Below are 21,879 nucleotides of genomic sequence, written 5' to 3'. Positions count from 1 at the left end.
TCTGAGCTCCACCTTCTGGGCTCTTTTGAGTCATGTTTCCTTTTTCAGGAAACTTAGCACATGTTCACGGCTGAGCAGTTCTCGCAGCCTACTTCAAGTTTCCCGTATTCAATGGAATCTGTCCTCTAACTCCATCCAGTTGTTAAAACTTCATTCCTTTCCAGTTAATGCCCTAACTTTGACAAAAGAGACGCTACAAGTTTAGGAGTTCAATTTGCTTGTTTTGGTTTTCAGAAATATTGGATTAGACATGGGTTTTCAGAAATATTGGCCCTAGAGGCTTTTGCCTCCCTTATTCAAGGCCTTGAACTAGGAATTTAAAGCCCTGAGCTCGTCATTTTCTTTCCTCAAGCGCTCCTTGCAGTTAGAAGCAACGAACCAACTAGCTACATTATTCTGTTTATGTTCACTAAAATATTCTAGGAGAGCAAATAAATAATAATCCAGAGCCTTGCCTTTCCTAGATATTTGATTACAAACATCTTAGCCTGATAATTTGAGTAACTGTTTTGTCATGGCAGTGTTCCTCTGGAATCACTCTCAGTGCCAATTCTGTATCCATCAGAGTTCACTCAGAGAAGGGGAACCCGCAGCAGGTAACAGAGGACCTTCCTTGGACCACTATAATTCCCTAACCCAAGCTTCCAGGTCTGCACATCTTTCCCAAATCACATGAGCCATGTGAGGAACTTTGTGTCCTGTTGTTAAACTCACATCATCAATGCTGACTCTCTCTGCTCTCATGGTTAGTGAATTAATGTCATTTATGATAGTAAATGATTCCTTGATCAACAATACCTAGATCCATCTGACAGGTTTCCAGAACGCCAAACCTTAGAGAGAGGAGGATGGAGTTTGATCTGCTTCCAGGCTCACTCTTGCCAATAAGACTTCCAGTTTTCTTTTTTTTTTTTTTTCTTTTTAAGATTTTATTTTTTCCTTTTTCTCTCCAAAGCTCCCCCCCGGTACATAGTTGTATAGTCTTCGTTGTGGGTCCTTCTGGTTGCGGCATGTGGGACGCTGCCTCAGCGTGGTTTGATGAGCAGTGCCATGTCTGCGCCCAGGATTCGAACCAACGAAACACTGGGCCGCCTGCAACGGAGCGCGCGAACTTAACCACTCGGCCACGGGGCCAGCCCCAAGACTTCCAGTTTTCTTATATAAATAGATCCACTCCCTTCAGATCCCTGAGGATTAATAACAAGCCATAGTGCAGTCATGCTATGTTGAGAATTTTTTTTTCACAAAGTGTTTACTTAACTTTGTGTAAATTAAGCTTCTCAAGGCTTCTCAATCTAGTGTCCAGAAAAACCTAAGGATCCACTGAAGATCCTTAATTTGTTAATAATATTCATGCTTTGATAATAGTAATTTACTTATATGCATATGTATAATATATATACGCATTTATACATATAAATTGTGTGTGTGTGTGACCACGTATTTCCTTGGGAGAGTTAGTTCATACTTTTATCACATCCTCAAAAGCATCTGTGAGCCCAAAAATGATTAAAAACCACTGACTTAGAGAATTCTGTCTTGGCTGAGCTTATGTTACAAATACAAATTGTGTAAACTTATGGATATTAACTAGATGACATGAAGTCTGAATTGTAAATGGGTGGCAGCAACAAATTAGAGTATTGCAAGGAGACTGGGCAGCAACAGTTTGAAATTGTGGAACACAATTGATGAGCCACATGAAGGGGAGAAATGACTCACAGACATTTGTCCTGGTGCACACTCCTCTGGGAGACAAGCTAGGGTTTTCCCACTTATATTTGAATTGATTTCTTTCTTTCTCCCTAAAATGCAAATATAATCTAAAATTTAGAGAGAAAGAAAAATGGTACATTAGGTTGAAGAGGAATTACTGGTTTGTAAACATGTTTTTAAAACTACTAAATAAAATGGGAAAAAGTGGTGCAGAAGTCTTAAAGAAGAGTTAGACATTATCTGCCTAATAATTTTTATGCCTTGATGAATGAAAAAAAATTTAAACAGATGATAGGTTGACTTGAGCTCCAGTGTAGCTTTTCGTTATGTTTATGGGCAAAATTCCCCTCAAGCAGTAAAGGTGTAGATGCAGGCCACTGAGCTGCATGATTAGATCTTGATCTATAAGATGGTAGTTGTCTTTTTGAAGCTGACTCTGAAAACATCAAGCGAATACTGTACTGGGCATTGATATTTTGTTTTCTTTTAATTTCCATGAGATAGTAAGCCAATATATTCAGTTATCAGGAATGAAAGAGTTTTTCAATGTTTTTATTATTTATATATTTCTAGCCAAAAATCTGAATCATTCATGTTTTTTCTGACTAATGGAATTCCCCCCGCCGACTCTCCTCAATTTTGAAGTTATTGTCAGAGAACTCGAATTTCATGTTGAAATGTCAGTTAGTTTACGTGCTAGTTTAAGATTATCAAAAAACAGAGTTTGAACTTTTAATATTTTTATTGTGTTTCTTTCTTTCTGTATATTAGGCATTTAATACTATCAAAAATATCAAAATATATTTGAAAGTGAAATAATAGAAAAGAAATCCAATTTCTAAAAAAACATACACCCATAGCTGTGTATGTTCTTGTTTATTAATGAAGTGTAGTTAACATGTAAGAATATCAACAATTTTTTTTTTTTTAAAGATTGGCACCTGACCTAACAACTGTTGTCAATCTTCCTTTTTGTTTTTGTTGCTGCTGCTTCTTTTCCCCCAGAGCTCCCTCCAGTACATAGTTGTCTATTCTAGTTGTGAGTGCCTCTGGTTCTGCTGTGTGGGACACCGCCTCAGCACGGCCTGATGAGCGGTGCCATGTCTGCGCCTGATCGGAACCTGCGAAGCCCTGGGCCAGTGAAGCAGAGCACATGAACCTAACCACTCAGCCATGGGGCCGGCCCAAAAATCAACAGATTTTAATTGTACATTTGATGAGCCATGTCAAATCAAGATATAGAACAGTCCCATCATCTCAGAAATGTATTCTTTTTCCTTTCTATTCAATCTCCTAAAATCACCCCAAATTAGTCACTGTTCAGAATTTTAGCACCTTAGCTTAGTTTGCTGGTTTTAGAAATTCGTATCAATGCAATTATATACCTTGAGCTCTATTTCTGGATTCTTAAACTCAGCACAAGGTTTTTCAGATTTATCCAATTGTTGCATGAGTCAGTAGTTCATTCATTTTTATGAATATCCAAGAAGCATTCCATTATATGAATATACCTCAAATGTTTTATCTATTCATCTCTTGATGGATATTTGGGTTGTTTTCAGATTTTTAAAAATCAGTTTTACTGAGGTATAGTTTGCATAAATTAAAATGAGCAGATTTTAAAGCTACAATTTGATGAATTTTGATGCGTTTATATACCTGTGGAATTACAATCTCAATCAAGATAAAAATTACTTCTATAATCATTGGAAGGTTCTCTCAAACCGATGCCTTCAATGCCCTGGCCTCTGTAACCACTGATCTGATTTTTTTTTTTTTTTTTTTTTTTTTTTTTTTTTTTTTTTTCTTTTTCTTTTTTTTTTTTTTATTAATGTTATGATAGATTACAACCTTGTGAGATTTCAGTTGTACATTTTTGTTAGTCATGTTGTGGGTACACCACTTCCCCCTCCGTACCCTCCCCCCACCCCCCCTTTTCCCTGGTAACCACCAATCAGATCTGCTTCTCAATATACTAATTTCCACCTATGAGTGGAGTCATATAGAGTTCGTCTTTCTCTGACTGACTTATTTCGCTTAACATAATACCCTCGAGGTCCATCCACATTGTTGTGAATGGGCCAATTTCGTCTTTTTTTATGGCTGAGTAGTATTCCATTGTGTATATATACCACATCTTCTTTATCCAATCATTAGTTTCTGGGCATGTAGGCTGGTTCCACGTCTTGGCTATTGTAAATAATGCTGCAATGAACATAGGGGTGCAACGGACTCTTGAGATATCTGATATCAGGTTCTTAGGATAGATACCCAGTAATGGGATGGCTGGGTCATAGGGTATTTCTATTTTTAACTTTTTGAGAAATCTCCATACTGTTTTCCATAGTGGCTGTACCAGTTTGCATTCCCACCAACAGTGTATGAGGGTTCCTCTTTCTCCACAACCCCTCCAACATTTGTCGTTCTTGGTTTTGGATGTTTTTGCCAATCTAACGGGGGTAAGGTGATATCTTAGTGTAGTTTTGATTTGCATTTCCCTGATGATTAGCGATGATGAACATCTTTTCATGTGTCTATTGGCCATATTCATATCTTCTTTTGAGAAATGTCTGTTCATGTCCTCTGCCCATTTTTTGATCGGGTTGTTTGTTTTTTTGTTGTTAAGCAGTGTGAGTTCTTTGTATATTATGGAGATTAACCCTTTGTCGGATAAGTGGCTTGTAAATATTTTTTCCCAATTAGTGAGCTGTTTTTTTGTTTCAATCCTGTTTTCCCTTGCCTTGAAGAAGCTCTTTAGTCTGATGAAGTCCCATTTGTTTATTCTTTCTATTGTTTCCCTCAACTGAGGAGTTACAGTGTCCGAAAAGATTCTTTTGAAACTGATGTCAAAGAGTGTACTGCCTATATTCTCTTCCAAAAGACTTATTGTCTCAGGCCTAATCTTTAGGTCTTTGATCCATTTTGAGTTTATTTTGGTGTGTGGAGAAAAAGAATGGTCAATTTTCAATCTTTTGCATGTGGCTGTCCAGTTTTCCCAGCACCATTTGTTGAAGAGACTTTCTTTTCTCCATTGTAGGCCCTCTGCTCCTTTGTCGAAGATTAGCTGTCCATAGATGTGTGGTTTTATCTCTGGGCTTTCAATTCTGTTCCATTGATCTGTGGACCTGTTTTTGTACCAGTACCATGCTGTTTTGATCACTGTAGCTTTGTAGTATGTTTTGAAATCGGGGATTGTGATTCCGCCGGCTTTGTTTTTCTTGCTCAGGATTGCTTTAGCAATTCGCGGTCTTTTGTTGCCCCATATGAATTTTAGGATTGTTTGTTCAATTTCTGTGAAGAATGTTCTTGGGATTCTGATTGGGATAGCATTGAATCTGTATATTGCTTTAGGTAGTATGGACATTTTAACTATGTTTATTCTTCCGATCCATGTGCAAGGGATGTCTTTCCATCTCTTTATGTCATCGCCTATTTCTTTCAAGAGAGTCTTGTAGTTTTCATTGTATAGATCCTTCACTTCCTTGGTTAAGTTTATCCCAAGGTATTTTATTCTTTTCGTTGCTATTGTGAATGGGATAGAGTTCTTGAGTTCTTTTTCTGTTAGTTTATTGTTAGTGTATAGAAATGCTACTGATTTATGCACGTTAATTTTATACCCTGCTACTTTGCTGTAGTTGTTGATTATTTCTAATAGTTTTTCTGTGGATTCTTTGGGGTTTTCTATGTATAAGATCATGTCGTCTGCAAACAACGAGAGTTTTACTTCTTCGTTACCTATTTGGATTCCTTTTATTTCTTTTTCCTGCCGAATTGCTCTGGCCAGCACCTCCAGAACTATGTTGAATAGGAGTGGTGAAAGTGGGCACCCTTGTCTTGTTCCTGTCCTCAGAGGGATGGCTTTCAGCTTTTGTCCATTGAGTATGATGTTGGCTGTGGGTCTATCATATATGGCCTTTATTATGTTAAGGTACTTTCCTTCTATACCCATTTTACTGAGGGTTTTTATCATAAATGGGTGTTGGATCTTGTCGAATGCTTTCTCTGCATCTATTGAGATGATCATGTGGTTTTTGGTTTTCATTTTGTTAATGTAGTGTATCACGTTGATTGACTTGCGGATGTTGAACCATCCCTGTGTCCCTGGTATAAATCCCACTTGATCATGGTGTATAATCTTTTTGATGTATTGCTGTAATCGGTTTGCCAAAATTTTGTTGAGGATTTTTGCATCTATGTTCATCAGTGATATCGGCCTGTAGTTCTCCTTCTTTGTGTTGTCCTTGTCAGGTTTGGGGATCAGAGTGATGTTGGCTTCATAGAATGTGTTAGGGAGTTCTCCATCTTTCTCAATTTTCTGGAACAGTTTGAGGAGAATAGGTATTAAGTCTTCTTTGAATGTTTGGTAGAATTCTCCAGAGAAGCCGTCTGGTCCTGGACTCTTGTTTTTGGGGAGGTTTTTGATTACCGTTTCTATTTCCTTACTTGTGATTGGTCTATTCAGATTCTCCATTTCTTCCTGATTCAGTTTGGGGAGATTGTAGGAGTCTAGGAATTTGTCCATTTCTTCCAGGTTGTTCAATTTGTTGGCATATAGTTTTTCATAGTATTCTCTTATGATCTCTTGTATTTCATTGGTATCTGTTGTGATTTCTCCTCTGTCATTCCTGATTTTATTAATTTGCGATTTCTCTCTTCTTTTCTTGGTGAGTCTGGCTAGGGGTTTGTCAATTTTGTTAATTCTTTCGAAGAACCAACTCTTTGTTTCATTGATCCTTTCTATTGTCTTTTTTGTTTCAATATCGTTTATTTCTGCTCTTATTTTTATTATTTCCCTCCTTCTACTGACTCTGGGCCTTGTTTGTTCTTCTTTTTCTAGTTCTGTTAGGTGTCGTTTGAGGTTGCTTACGTGAGCTTTTTCTTGTTTAGTGAGGTGAGCCTGTATTGCGATGAATTTCCCTCTTAGGACTGCTTTTGCTGCATCCCAAATGATTTGGTATGTCGTGTTCTCATTTTCATTTGTCTCCAGATAATATTTGATTTCTTCTTTAATTTCTTCAATGATCCATTGTTTGTTGAGAAGCGTGTTGTTTAGTCTCCACATTTTTGCACCTTTCTCTGCTTTTTTCTTGTAGTTGATTTCTAGTTTAATAGCGTTATGATCAGAAAAGATGCTTGATATTATTTCAACTCTCTTGTATTTATTGATGTTTGCTTTGGTTCCCAAAATATGGTCAATCCTTGAGAATGTTCCATGTGCACTTGAGAAGAATGTGTAAGCTGCTGTTTTTGGATGAAGTGTTCTATATATATCTATTAAGTCCATCTGGTCTAATTTTTCATTTAATTCTATTATTTCCTTGTTGATTTTCTGTCTGGATGTTCTGTCCATTGGTGTTAATGGTGTGTTGAGGTCCCCTACTATTATTGTATTGTTGTTGATGTCTTCTTTTAGTTCTATTAAGAGTTGCTTTACAAATTTTGGTGCTCCTGTGTTGGGTGCGTAACCACTGATCTGATTTTTATCAGATAACTTCAATTTTCCTATTCTGGAACTACATGTAAATGGAATCATAAAATATTTTTCATCTGGCTTCTTACACTCAGCAATGTTTTGATTTTTTGAAAAATTCATCCATGATAATTTTTTTTTTTGAATCTTCTATGGTGTTGCACAAATCAGTAGTTTATATCATTTATTACTGAGTAGTATCACAATGTTAAGAATATACCAAAATCTTCATATTCATTCTCTTATCAGTGGGCTTTTGTGTTGTTTCCAGTTGTTATGAATAAAAATGCTATGAATATTAGTTGACAAATCTTTTTCTGAGCATCTACATTCTGTACTCATGGGTAAATATTTATTAGTTGCCATTGCTGGATCATAGTATAGATATATGTTTAATTGTATAACAGTTTTCCAAAGTAGTTGTACCGTTTTACACCCTCACCTGAAATATATGAGAATTATAGTTGCTCCACATCCTTGTCAGTACTAGGTAGAGTCATTCCTTTTTATTTCAACCACTTTAGTGGATATGAAGTGCCTTTTCACTGTGTTTTTTGTTTGTATTTCCTTGATGACTAATGGCAACTAGTGAACACTTGTGAAGTGCCAGGCACTCTTCTAAACAATTTTTTGTGTGTTTTATTTTCAGAATAACTCTGTAAAGTAAGTACTGAAAGGACTGATAATCTGAGAGAGCTACTTTACTTTTTGAAAATGAAAGAAAAATCTTTTTTTTTTCCCAGCGATTTGGTATGATGCCCTAAGTATGGTTTTTATCATGTTTTTCCTGTTTGGTGTTCCTAGTTCTGGTAGAACATATAGATTGAAGTCTTTTATTGATATTACAAATTCTCAACCATGACCCTTCAAATATTTCTTCTCCCTCATTCTCTCTGTCCTCTTCTCTTAACATTTCATTTATACTTTATGTTATGCTTTTCCACCATATCCTGTGTATTTCTTGCACTTTTTTCTGTATTTCTCTTTTTTGACTCTGTGCTTTAGTCAGTATACTTATGCCTATTCTTGTTCACTAATTCTCTCTTTAGCTATGTCTATTTTACTGTTAAATCATGAACTGTTTTCTTAACTTTAATATTTTCGTAATTCTTGAATTTTTCTATGCAGTCAATCCTCTGGCTACCGTCCCACATGCAAAGATGGTCATCTCCATCCCCATCCCCCTGTCTTAGTGTATTTTGAATTTTCATGTAGAGAGATTTGATCTTAGCCATATTCCTTTTTTCTAAGATATATATGAGTTGATCTTTTGTCCTAATAACCAAAAATTATTATTTTATCTTTAAAATCCAAATGTTTCTCCACCATTTGTCTTGGTGTTCAACATTCTTGGTTAATTTTCTCTGGTGCAAAATGTGCCCTTTCAACATCAGATTCTTTTTTTGTTTGTTTTTTTTGTGGAAGATTATTCCTGAGCTAACATCTGCTGCCAATCCTTCTCTTTTTGCTTAGGAAGACTGGCCCTGAGCTAACATCCATGCCCATCTTCCTCTACTTTATATGTGGGACATCTCCCACAGATGGCTTGACAAGCAGTGTGTAGGTCCACACCTGGGATCCAAACTGGCAAACCCCGGGCTGTCAAAGTAGAACATGTGAACTTAACTGCTGTGCCACCGGGCTGGCCCCCAATATGAGATTCTTGTCTATGATTTCAGGAAATGTTTATTGAACTGTGTTACTAAACATTTGTTCTCTCCAATTGTTTTGATATTTTTCTTTGGGAAGTCCAGATATTAATATATTGCCTATTTTTTCTCTGCTCATCAATCAATTTCTTACTAGGAGTTTTTAATATTTATTTTTGTTTCAGGTCGCTCACTACTTCCTTATTTCTGTCCTTTATTTTCCCTACTTAACTATTCACTGGGTCTATAACCTCCTGTGTTCCTTAAAATTGTGTCTTTATTTCTGTAAATGTTTTAGTTTTCTAAGAAACTGAGTTTTGCTCGGTTTACTAAGTCCTATCATCTGCTTCTAAGTTCAATTTTCCTGTCCCAGCTTTTTGCATAAGGGGATAAGGCAAGGAAATCGCCCCTGGGAACTGCGGAGTCAACTGTTCTCCTTAAATATGGTGCCTATATGAGGCAAACTACTTCTGACTTTATGAACTCAATCATGTTCTAGGGAGCTTCCAGTGCTCTCTAGTTCTTCCATTGGCTGCGGTCACCAAAATTCTTAGACCCATATTGTAAGCTATGTGCCTTGTTTTAGAAGATATCTATTCCTCATAGTTTATGAGGTCTACCACCTTTTGTGACCTTTCTGTCACTGGGTTATTTCTACACTTTCTCTCTACAGCTTCACATGTGCTCACATCCTGTGCAAGTGCCACATGAGGTGCAAGCTCTCTTTTGTGTCTGATTTTGGATATCTGCCATTCAATGTCTCCATGTCTTTCCCCATGCTACCCTGTCACTTCCATTGCTGCTTCCGCATGTCTCCGAAATTTGCTGTTGTTTCTGTTAGCGTTTGGAATTTGAGGATTTCCTCTTAGCTTGTACGTGTTTCAAGTCTGAGTGTTTTTATCCTCTCTTTGTTTTTTTTCTGAGAAAGAGTTTTTTGTTTGTGTGTGCATGTGTGTTTGTCGTTGTTAACTGTGTTGTCCTATGCACTAAGAAGGAACATCAATATTTTGAACGGGAGATTTCAAAACTAAGCTGCTACTTTGTTGATATCAATGGTAACTCTTAAAACCTTGTCTATTTTTAGGCCAAGAATTTGTGGGGGAAAGTTGGGGAGAATGATATGAATCATCTGGAGGTTTTAATTAGGTTGTATTCTATAGGATGCTTTCTTACCACATCTACTGGGTCTTCCTCCCGGCATCGGGTGGCACGTCAGCCCTCACCTTTCGTGTCCCCTTTTTACATATGCATACATTTTTATTGCTCTCATAGTTGTTTTGAGTGGAAATTTATTTATCTGCTTTCAAGTGACTTGGGTCAGTGGCTACACAGCTGCTTCTTGATCAACTTTTTTTTTCAACTCTGCAACTTCTTCAGTCCAGAGTTCTAGTTTATACAACTAGGTCTCAGAAAATTAAGAAGGAAGTATCCTATTTTATTTCTTCCTTCCTGGCTACTATGCAGGCTCCAACGAGAAACCTAGAGGATGCGTCACATCTACGTGCAGCAGGCCGGCTCTCCGGGACCTGGCATTTCCTACAAGTTTCTGTTGTTTGGACGCTTTAGAGCTCTGCCAATTGTACACTCTGCATGAAGATTGTAAATGTATTTATACATCCAGTTCTGATATTTTCCACTGGCGGCTTTCAAAATATTCCCTATTTGTCAGTAATTCATTTATTAAGTCTCTGTCTCTCACTCTCTCTCTAATGGATTCTAGTGAGGGCAGAGGAGGAAAAACAGGATTATCTAGCTATTTTTGACTTCGAGTTGTTTAATCTTTACTAAATGAATATACATTAATTATAGACTACAAAATTACCACAAAAAAAGGTTCTTGTCACATTTTCAGAACCATCATGATTTTTCAAAAAGGATTGAGATAAGTTAAATAAGTATGCCAGTTAAAATGTTAAACCATTTAATACAAAACGAAAGAAAGTATGTGAAAGGGTGCTTTATTTCATATATATTTTTTACTTATTGGTACAGTTCTTGGAAGCCTAATAAATTACTTATTATCTGATGATAGATTTCATTTACATTTTTTAGAGAAAATTAAAAAGACTAAAAAGACCAGGGTAGCAGAAAAAAGAAAAAAAAGAAAGAAAGAAAAGAAAAGTGACAAAAGGTAGAATGCAATAGACAATAGAGAAACCAAAATGAGAAGGAATAGCATATTTCATCACAACATCCATCATGTTCTCCCTGTCTGTGCCAGTCATGCAGACTTTTTTCATTCTTTTGAACATGTCATATTTTCTTGCCAGAGAGCCTTTGTCCACATTGTTTTCTCTGCCTAAAGCATTTTCACCATTCTGTTAATCTTATTCTCCAAACCTCAACTCAGTATCATACCCTTAAGGAAACATCTCCTGGAGGTTCTCCTGTTTTATGCGCTCATCTTTCTTTACAGCATCATTTTATGGTAATTATCATGTTCATGTTTTTTAATTGTGTAATTGATTGTCCACCATGCCAGACTCTAAAGTTCATGAGTATATGAGCTATGTCTTGTTTTGCTCGGCGTCATATTTTTGATATCTTCCTTAGAAGATACATACATACTTAATAAAAAGGATTGAATTAATAAATAAGGACAAATGGGCATCCATAAACTGATTCCAGTGCCAATATAACTGCATAATTTTGAAAAATTTTCCAAGCTTCTACTGAGGTGCTGGCTATAAAGATGAATATAAACTTGGAAATATTTTCCTCATAAGTGTAGCAGGTGACAAGGAACAGCTTAGAAGAAATTACTCCAATTTCCTCCTTACTGTATAAGCTCCCTCTAATAAATATCTGCAATTCTCTGAGGCTTTGCTACTCTGAGAATGCACGAAGAAGGGAAGGGATATTCCAAAGTGATCTAGAATGTTGGGAAACTTATGGCGCACTGGATGTGTATGGAGAAGAACTTGAGGGCATCAGTAACAGGCTTATCTTTGATTTGTTGAGCTGAAAGCGTTTTAAATCCTTCTTAAGTCTTTTCTTAGCTCTAGGAGAAAAAGAAACTATTTCTAGTGGTCTAGGGGCTTGGGACACAAGGTAAGAAACTTATTTTACCAAGAATGGGACATTATTTGTGATAAAGTGGTACAAACCACCAAGTCAAAAGACAAACTTCATGAAAATAGAAGGGTCTAAGTGACTTTTGTCAGGCATCTGAGGCATACCATGGCTTATTGTAATCTGGGGTTCATTTCAGGGGTATGTTCCACTTTGATTCTTTCCCCTTTGCAGAAAATAGAGCTTTGGAAATGAGAAAAAGGAATGATAAGGGCTTCTTCTCCTCATCAGACTTGAGTAAATTCTAAGAGATGAGAAGTAAAATTTTACAGCTAAGAGTCAGAGTGGTTTCTCCAGTAGATGATATGCTTGATGTTTGAAGCAGAATTGGGCATTGGAAAATTTTCAAACATACTCAAGTTGCCTTTCACAGCAGGGAAGAAAAAGGAGCTAACCCAATGGTTGTTAGGCTGTTTTGATTTCTATTCTTATAGTTAATAGTTAATGAGCGTGCGTGGCTTGATTATGACCAGTAAGTAACGAAAACTCCTTTTAAGGGGGATCGTTTGGTAATAGAAAGTGCATACCCTTTGAATTTGGAACATTTGGTTGGATCTAGACTTTACCATTTACTAGTTAAGTAGCCTTAGGAAAATCACCCAACCACTCAAACCTTCATTTTCTTTGTCTATAACTAGGACTGTAAATGCTTATCTACTAATAGGACTGTTCATATAATGAAAAAAAATACTCTATAGACATTATAAACTGTGAGCTCTAAAATTATGTTATAAATCTATGGCAGTAGAAAAGTCAGTTTATGCCTGAATTAAGTACTCCGTCAGCTTGATAATAGAAATGGACACAAATTAGTGACTATTTCTTCTATCTTTATATGTTAACTGGTTATATACATATGCTCTTTATGTAAGTATTTTAGAAATACAGACTTCTATGGGGCTGGCCCTGTGTAAGTTTGGCATGCTCTGCTTCGGTGGCCCAGGTTCAGTTCCTGGGCGCGGGCCTACACCACTTGTAGGCAGTCATGCCGTGGCGGTGACCCACATACAAAATAGAGGAAGATTGGCACAGATGTTAGCTCATGGCAAATCTTCCTCAGGGGAAAAAAAAATTACAGGCTTCTAAAGTGTTATGTAATAACAACCCTCTCATATTTTTGCTGCTGTCATCATTTCACACTTTGAATACTTAGCAACATGGTATCAAATGATTACAACTGTAAAGGCCATAAAATCAAATTCATAATCAAAGATTTTGTGATGCCTGATTTTCTTTCTTTGTCTTCTCTTTGTATAATCTACTCACTGGCCATTGCCATGAAATACTACACATTTTTCAGTAGAGGAAAGGAGTGAACTTTTGTTCACTTTCAAGCACTGGGATATATTGATAGTTCTGTCAACGGGAATATGACTACTTAAGTTTGGAATACTTAAGAAGTATGAAAAAGGCAAAATAGATTAATTCTACCATTTATGTTATAGCAGCAGCATTTGTGAGAGTCATCATTAACTATTTATAAATTTATTTTTTATTAGCTCTGTATGTTTCTTTGTCTACAATTTAAATACAGGGATTGAAAGCTAACCAGTGTAGGATAATATATGTGGTAAAGATTAAATAATTTTTCTATATTCCATAATTCATTTCTGGTCTTCAAATATATTATCCTAGTAAATAGGTATTTATTTAATAGGGGAATGAAGAGAAAATTTTATTTAGATTTCAGCTAAATAATTTGAATATACTGAAGATTTTCAAAGTGATTATTAACAGCAAATGTCAAATTTAAAGTGGTAAAATTAGAACATATTTTGGAAAATTTTACAGAAATGAAAATAAATCATTTCTCCAAACTAATTTGGCATGTGTTTTGAAAATAAAAAAGGTTCAATTTGAATGATTAGGATATTAAGATTGTGAATTGGCATTTCTATTACGAGATCCAATTTCTGTTACATAAAATCAGGCACAGCATCAACTGTGATTGCTTGCTTCAGGAAACGGTATCTGAGCTGTAATTGATGCAGCACTGTAGTAGAAAAGGACTGGACTAGATATCAGAAAACCTATGGTCTAGTCCAAGTTTAGGCACTTTGTAGCTTAACTGAACTTGAACACATCAGTTGCCTTCTAAATCTAAGCTATCTTAAAAGTAAAATACGAATAATTAAAACAACTACAGAGATTTATAAAAATTAAATAATGTGGCTATGTAAAAATTTTTAAAAGTAAAAAGCAATGCAAGATTGTTTTTTCTCACTCAGTTTTCCTTTTCTTTACTCTTGCTGTCATTCTAGCTAGCAATGCCTTCTCCATTCTCTTTAAGTGTCAAATATACACACTGTCTGTGATGCTGACTTAAAGAACTATGAATTCCCCCGAGTATTTCTTTAATCTGCATTTAATCACGAAGGCCCACTTCCCAAGTTTGTGTGAAGCACCTCGGAAGGGGATACGTGTACTCTACCATTGTTACTTTCCCATAATACCAAACTCTAAGGGTCGAGAGTGAGGGAGACATATCCATTTTGATCACTGTTGTTTGTACCTAGCCAGGTGGCTGATAGATGCTTAAAAATATTTCTTGATTGCATAACAAATAACTGGAATACAATTTCATTGACTGAAATAGAGAGTGCGATGTTGTAGAGGGGAAAATCATTCTCAGGGGTAAAAGAATTGAGGTTACATTCCTGGCTAGCTTTGCTTTTATCTATGTAACCTTGGGTATGTCACTTAAACTCTGGATTTCTTCTTCTTGTGTGTAAAATAAAGGGCTTAATCGACAAATTCTAACATTATGATTGTGTACATTTCTTAGAAATGTTTACATCCTTTAGAAATGACAGTAAAATGATTCAGATAAATGCCTTTAACATTTTCTGCTTTTCTCCCAAAATATCATAAATACAATTCTAGCATTTTTGGTAAAAACTAAGAATTTTTAAAATTTCTTTAGTAGCTTTTCAGAAGCCCACTATTGTTTCCTGGGAGTGCTGAATTTTCCTCTATTATTTGTCTAAAACTACAATTTTCCTAATTTCAACCCCCCACTCCCACACAGTCTCCTCTCTTTTCCTCACTGCATGATACTCATGCAGTTTAACCTAAGTCCACTTTACTTTCAAGCTGATATGTGCCCAGTATATACTCGTGAGGGCAGTGCTCTTTGAGACATTGGACCAAGGGGCAGCCCTGACTCTCTGTATCTTGTGAACTCTGTATCTTGCCCCCAGGTGAATTGTGGCCTCCCTAATACTGAGTTTCACATTCCTTTAAACGAAAGCAATAAATTCATACATTCTCCCCAACCTCCACCCTCTACTGTGATAGAAACTTGAATTGCTAAAAACCTAAAGCCAATAATTACTGACGTTTCTCAAATCTGGTTGGACCCTATTATGCTTGGGGAGCATTACAAGCAGCTTTGCATCCCGTGCAGAACTAGGGCAGGAGGAAGTCCATCAATCCATCAATGTGTGCTCTTAACCCTTCTTCACTGTTTCTGAACCCTTAACTGTGGAAATAAGGAGTTGGCACGCACATGGTCTCCCATTAATGCCACTCATACAAAGTAGTGCAGCCCACGTGGCATATTTGGGACAGAGTGTTAAAGATAAATGTGTCAGCAAAAAGGCAGTTTCTGAGTGTAGTCTTTTACTTGAATAATTATCACATTTTTTCCCTCCTGGATTAATTACGAAGATCCCACAAATAATTGATTTCCTGACTACTGTCTTCCTTTCTCCATGTGGCTTAATTGGAGATGGAGATAGAATTTATGATTCCTAACTCACTTCCTTATTTACATTTAAGTGGACACAAAGTGCTCATGGCTTTTGAGCTTTTGTCGTGTTTTGTTTTATTTCCTTTTTAAATAATTTTTATAATCAAGATATGTCAGAATACAGAGAGGGTAAATCCCAAGACACAGCATTTCTTTTCAGATGTTAAAAGAAAATAAGTTTCAAGCATCTAATATGATTTCTTCCCTAGGCTTATGGTCTTATTTCTTCCTGTTTCATACCTTATGCCCAAAGTCTCTTTAATTCTTAGTCTCTTTAATTATTCTTAGGGATTTTAGTTTTAATTTCTAATTTTCCAGCTGGGAACACAGACCATAAACAAATACATAATATATTAGTGATGACAAATATTAAATACTGGCCTCTTCAAAATATGCCTGACATAATTCGTTAATAAGACAAAGTGAGTTCATTACTTTCTGTGGTAAGAGGGAGCATTACCTAGATACAGTCTTAGTGTCTCAGGGGAGAGAGGCCAGAGTTGTGAAATGTATGAAGTTTCAATATTAGGGTTTGACTAGGATTGGGGTAAAGATCATGGCATAGTAGTTTAGGCCTAGTGGATGCAGCAAAGTGAGAGTTTTGAGGAAAGGGTTTAGAAGACTCTAGGAGGGAAAATAATCATTTGAAATTATTGCTTGAAAAGCTTAATAATCTGATGTTCAATGAAATATGTCTTTCAGGAAGTTCTTGAAATGAATAATAAAGTTATTTGTAAGTTTTCTGTTCCCGGGCAACAATTTCCCATAAAAATTTTTGCATAAAAAAGGACAAAAACATAACCACTTATGTCTACTTGGCTGTGTTGATGAAGGTGGTGGAAAACTCAAAGTCGTATTAATATAGATGGTAAGCTGTCTGAGTGTTCTGAAAACGGTTTCAATTCCCACACATCTTATGGAGGAAAATAAGGTGGGAGTGGCGGAGATGGGAAGTGTGAGCTGCACTTTTAAACAGGATATTCGTGGAAGGCCTCACTGAAGATTCGAGCAAAACACGAAGGAGGGAAAGTGATTGCTTCTCTATGGTGAATTATCTTCACAAAACTGCTAAGGCAATTTATTGATGGCTGTGGGGCTGTCAGATGACTGTAAAGCCACGCAGATGCTTCCATTTGGCCAATATAAACGCTCTCTCTCTGCTATATAGTCTTTCTGCATTTTAAAACAGAAATTTGAAACCTGATATTTGAAATGTCAGGCAGTAAACAGCTGTCCATAAAATCTGATAAGTGCCTCCATTTACTTTTAGTTTGGCTATTATTTCAGCATTATGTTCTATTTTCTTTAAAACGAAAAAAAGAAAGCATTTAATACTTTTGTGGAAAGCCCATTTCTTTTAAAGTGCAAATAAAATTGTGGTGTTATTAAGCCCACTTTTTGTCATTCCAACTTCTTTTCTCTTCGCCACGTTTGAAATGTTTTATTTTTCTCCATTTTTGGACTAGTATAGGAACATGTTTCTCTAGTACAGGAACAAAGTTTCTGGAAAATGTTAAACATTTGCTTTCTATTTTCCAATTCAATGAAAAGGAAATATGATTGATCTTCTCTTAGTAACTCATAGAAATTTTATGAAGGAAAACTTGTAGAACATATTTCTTTAACCCATTTTACTATCGTAAAATTTCTCTTGTTTTTCATAGCTTATCTGCAATGTAGTCCAGAAATGTGAGCTCATATCCCAGGGTCTGGGATTCAGACTTGGACAGATATTAATACATGGAGGAGTCAAGAAATTCAACATTTTTTATATTCCAGTCTGAACTAGGGACTGATATTTCATTCTAATAAGACACACACTATATGGAAATATATAAACTAGTAGATTAACTTAATTTTTAATAGGAAATGGAATGGCAACTAGGTTAACATTGGAATGGGACTGGTCAATACATGTTCCTTATTAAAAATGACAGATGTCAGGGGCGGCCCGGTGGTTCAGTGGTTAAGTTCGCATGTTCCACTTCTTGGCAGCCCAGGGTTCACCGGTTTGGATCCCTGGTGCGGATATGGCAGTGCTTGGCAAAAACGATGCTGTGGTGGGCGTCCCACGTATAAAAAATAGAGGAAGATGGGCAAGATGGGCATGAGTGTTAGCTCAGGGCCAGTCTTCCTCAGCAAAAAGAGGAGGATTGGCAGTAGTTAGCTCAGGGCTAATCTTCTTTAAAAAAAAAAAAAAATTACAGATGTCTATAGCAATAACCTGATTCCTATCTTAAGTCTTCAAATTTCCTGACCACTTTTGATGTTTGTCTTTCTGAAATCAAATCCTAAATGTAAAATAATACAAAACTTTCAGGATATGTTTTGCACCAAAAACTGTCTTTGAGATGTCCCAGAGATACCCTGGAAAATCACAGATTTGTTTTTACAGGTTATAAGAAGAGAGGTGCTAGAAATAAGTTTATTTGATGTGTTGCTATAATGAGTTGCATGGGAAGCACTGTCAAATCAGAAGAGATAGTTATCATCTCTCTAGGTTAAGTTTGTAAGGATAAAGTGTTATTAATAGAAATAGTTCAGAAATTGTATGCTATATGGTAAGTTCCTAAAGATTTGTCGATGCCTAACTATCCGTGATATGTTTCTACTTATCAGACTCCTGGGGGCTGCATTCCTTGATATCAGACATCAACAATATAGTAATATCAGCCACAATTTCAGTTATTTTTTAAAATATTAACTTGCTTGCTACATTACTTCTTTAATTGGAATTTTGCATCTTCTAGGCCAGTGTTCACAATTGGAGATTCATGTCACGTACCTATTGAACTTTATCAATATACGTGTGTTTGTGCCCTGCTTCAGACTTACTGAATCTTGTTAACTGACATTCTTAATGTATTCTTGGTATAGTCTAACTATATGCTTGGTATATTTATGGTATATTATGTCTCAGGATTATTATATGTTATGTCCAAAGATTGTTTTTCTCTGTTTGATTATGTTCAACCATTTTTATATATTAGATGTAATATCCACTCCTCTTCAAAAATAGAGGTAATCATTATATTTATAGATATTTTTGTCTAAAATGCTTTTGTATTGATTTCGTCTTGTTTCGCATGCCACGGAAACAACCAGATTTCATTGTCGGTTGTACTATTCTTCATATAAACTCTCATCAGATCTTTCCCTTTTAAAAATTATCAGTAATAAGTTAACCAGCGTCATTTTAAGTCTTTTGTAATCTATCAATATGTTTTTGGTTTACTCTCATGCTCCGCTGAAAGCGCCTGCCATCAGCTACAGGCCATGCACTTCATCTTAAAGAAGGGCTGTCTCCGAGCTCCATGGAAAAGGACTATATCAGGTACTTTTGGGTACCAGCTTCTGAAGGTATCATTTAAACACATTTGAGACTTATACCAGTGAACTGAGTCAGGAATTCCAGAATACGAGTTGAAAAGTAGATGGATTCATGAGGCTGCTAAACTCAAAATGGTGAACAAGAATTATGTAGGAATTAGTGAGCTGACGAGGATGACTGTGATTTTTATTTGGAATATTATTCTTCTAATGTTCTAGTTATTATATATATAAGGAAACTCTCTTTTCTCTTAAGCTATCTATAATTCACCATTTAATAGGCTAAGCTTTTGTAAATAGCAATAAGACATCTGTATGTATCTTATTTTCCCTGCCTGACCCTTGCAGAATTGAAAACTCTTCTTTTCATGGCATTATAATTATTTGAATAGGTTCAATAAAAAGCTATACTCCTTGTGACCAGGGCATAGTTGGAATTTTGGTTATGCTTAAGGTTGACATTAAGGAGCCACTGCTTATGAAGACCTCTTGGGAAAACTGGCCTAGTTCCTGGTTTATAGAGTTCAGAGCTGTGGTAGGCAGAAAAATGCCATCCACCCCAAAGATGTTTCATGTCCTGATCCTTGAATCTTGTGAATGTGTTATTTTACACTGCAGAAGAGACCTTTTAGATATGATGAAGATTGAAGATCTTGAGATGTGGAGATTATTCTGGATTATCTAGGTAGGTCTGATCTAATTGCATGAGTCCTCAAGAGTGGAACAATCTTTCCAGTCTGTGGTCAGAAACAGAAGAGATGGAAGAAAGCAGAGAGAGTCAAAGCATGCATAGGTCTTGGCCTGCTCTTGCCAGCTTTGAAGATGAAGGATCCTTATCCTTTTAGGTGTGAAAAGTCAACTAAAGGGACCAGACGTCTAGCGTAGTTGTTCTGAAACATTACCATTTTTCAGACATCGGAGGGCTTGTTAAAACACACATCAGAATTTCTGATTCAGTAGGTCTTGGTGGAGCCAAACAATTTGCATTTCTAGCAAGTTCCTTGGTAATCCTGATGCCGCTAGTCTAGGACCTTAATCTTAGAACTACTGTTGCGAAGAATAGCACTCGTGCCCGGTTCAGCAATCTGACTGAGACTATATTTAGACAACCTTCGCAATATCCGCTAAGGCAATATTGGCGCATGTAGCATATTTGCCTGTATCACCCCTCAGAGAAACGAAAGGATTGTCAGTGGCTACAGTCTTTACTGAGTTACTTTTAAAATATCACAACCATATGTTTTCAAAATGATCAAAGTATGCATGTATATTTAACTTTATTACAAGGGAGTTTTGTTTTTACATAATGGATTCCTTATTTCAAGTTTTATAGTACTTTATTTTTCTTCATGAAAACAAACACTACCAATATTTTCTAGTTGATTTTTTGATATTGAAAGCAAAATGAAGGACTGCAGTGCTTATTATGTGGCACCAATGATGGATAGAGTTTTATTTCAGTATACTCAGAAAAATTGGCTTAAAGATATTAGAGTCTGTGTAAAACCATAAACTGAGTGAACATCAGCTGTGCATTTAGGATTGTAAACTTTTACATTCTATTCCATAAACTGAGGTTTATTATCTCTCAAAAGTGGATAATAGTTCTATGAAGTAGAATTATACATATTTTAAAATTTAGGAAAGATCCAGCCATTTATTCCAGAAAAAAAAAAAAAAAGACTTCATTCATATAGAAAAATCCTGTAGCTTCTCTTTCTGGTTCATTTTGAAACCACTCATAATTTATATTATAATAAAGCCTTTATGATTATTTCATTTAGTGTTCTATGAGAGAAGATCAAGGAATGTGACATGTTTGTTTCTATAATAGTTGCTTACTCTGATTTTTGAAGAAGATTAACAATTAATTTTAAAATTCTTCAGATATTAATCTTTAAAATTTTTATATATATATTTTTTAAAGATTTTATTTTTTTCCTTTTTCTCCCCAAAGCCCCCCAGTACACAGTTGTATATTTCTCGTTGTGGGTTCTTCTAGTTGTGGTATGTGGGACGCTGCCTCAGCGTGGTCTGACGAGCAGCGCCATGTCCGCGCCCAGGATTCGAACCAACGAAACACTGGGCCGCCTGCAGCAGAGCGCGCGAACTTAACCACTTGGCCACGGGGCCAGCCCCAAAATTTTTATATTTTTAAGGACGATGTTTTTCTTGAAAGTTTTTTATTGTAGTTTATAATATCTAATTATAAGATTGTTGATTACACACAAAAGTGAAAAAATGATCACTGAGGCAGCATTTATAAGAAAAATTTTTCCTATTGGAAGAAATCAAGATTTTTTTATAGTCAAAAGATGTAAATTTCACCAAATATCCTTGTTTTATTTTCCTCATAAAATTGTAATTCACAATGGATAATATACCCTGACCCTGAAATGCTTCTCTTAAATGCAATATTAAATTTTCCTTAATTCAAAGGTATTAAATGAGTAGCTACCATATGCCAGAATCTGTGCTAGGAGCTAGGTCCACAATGGTGAAGACACATAATCCTTGTCCTCAAGAAATTTATAATTTTTGAAGGGGAAAAATAAAGAAATAATAAATGTATGAATAGCTACACAAGGACTTTCAATTTCATATCTGACATGTAAAGAGTTTGGAAGTTGTCACTCTTGTCCTTATAACAAGCAACAAGCTGAACAAACTGAAAATCAGTTTTTCTAAGGCCCATCAGAGAACTGAGATGTCATGGCAAACTGCCAGTCCAAAATCTGCAGATGCAGGCAAATCCACAGAAGCTGCTGGAGCCATAAACTGGTAGGAACATTTAAGTGGCTAATTTTGACAAATTGCTGAGGCTAAGTGTGGATTATTGTGAGAGTGAGAAACTACGGAGGGCTGCAGTCCTATGAGTGACCCACGCATTT

This window comes from Equus caballus, chromosome 18 (assembly GCF_041296265.1).
Source record: "Equus caballus isolate H_3958 breed thoroughbred chromosome 18, TB-T2T, whole genome shotgun sequence".
In the NCBI taxonomy this organism is placed as follows: Eukaryota; Metazoa; Chordata; class Mammalia; order Perissodactyla; family Equidae; genus Equus; species Equus caballus.
Note: the sequence above shows the minus strand (reverse complement) of the source record.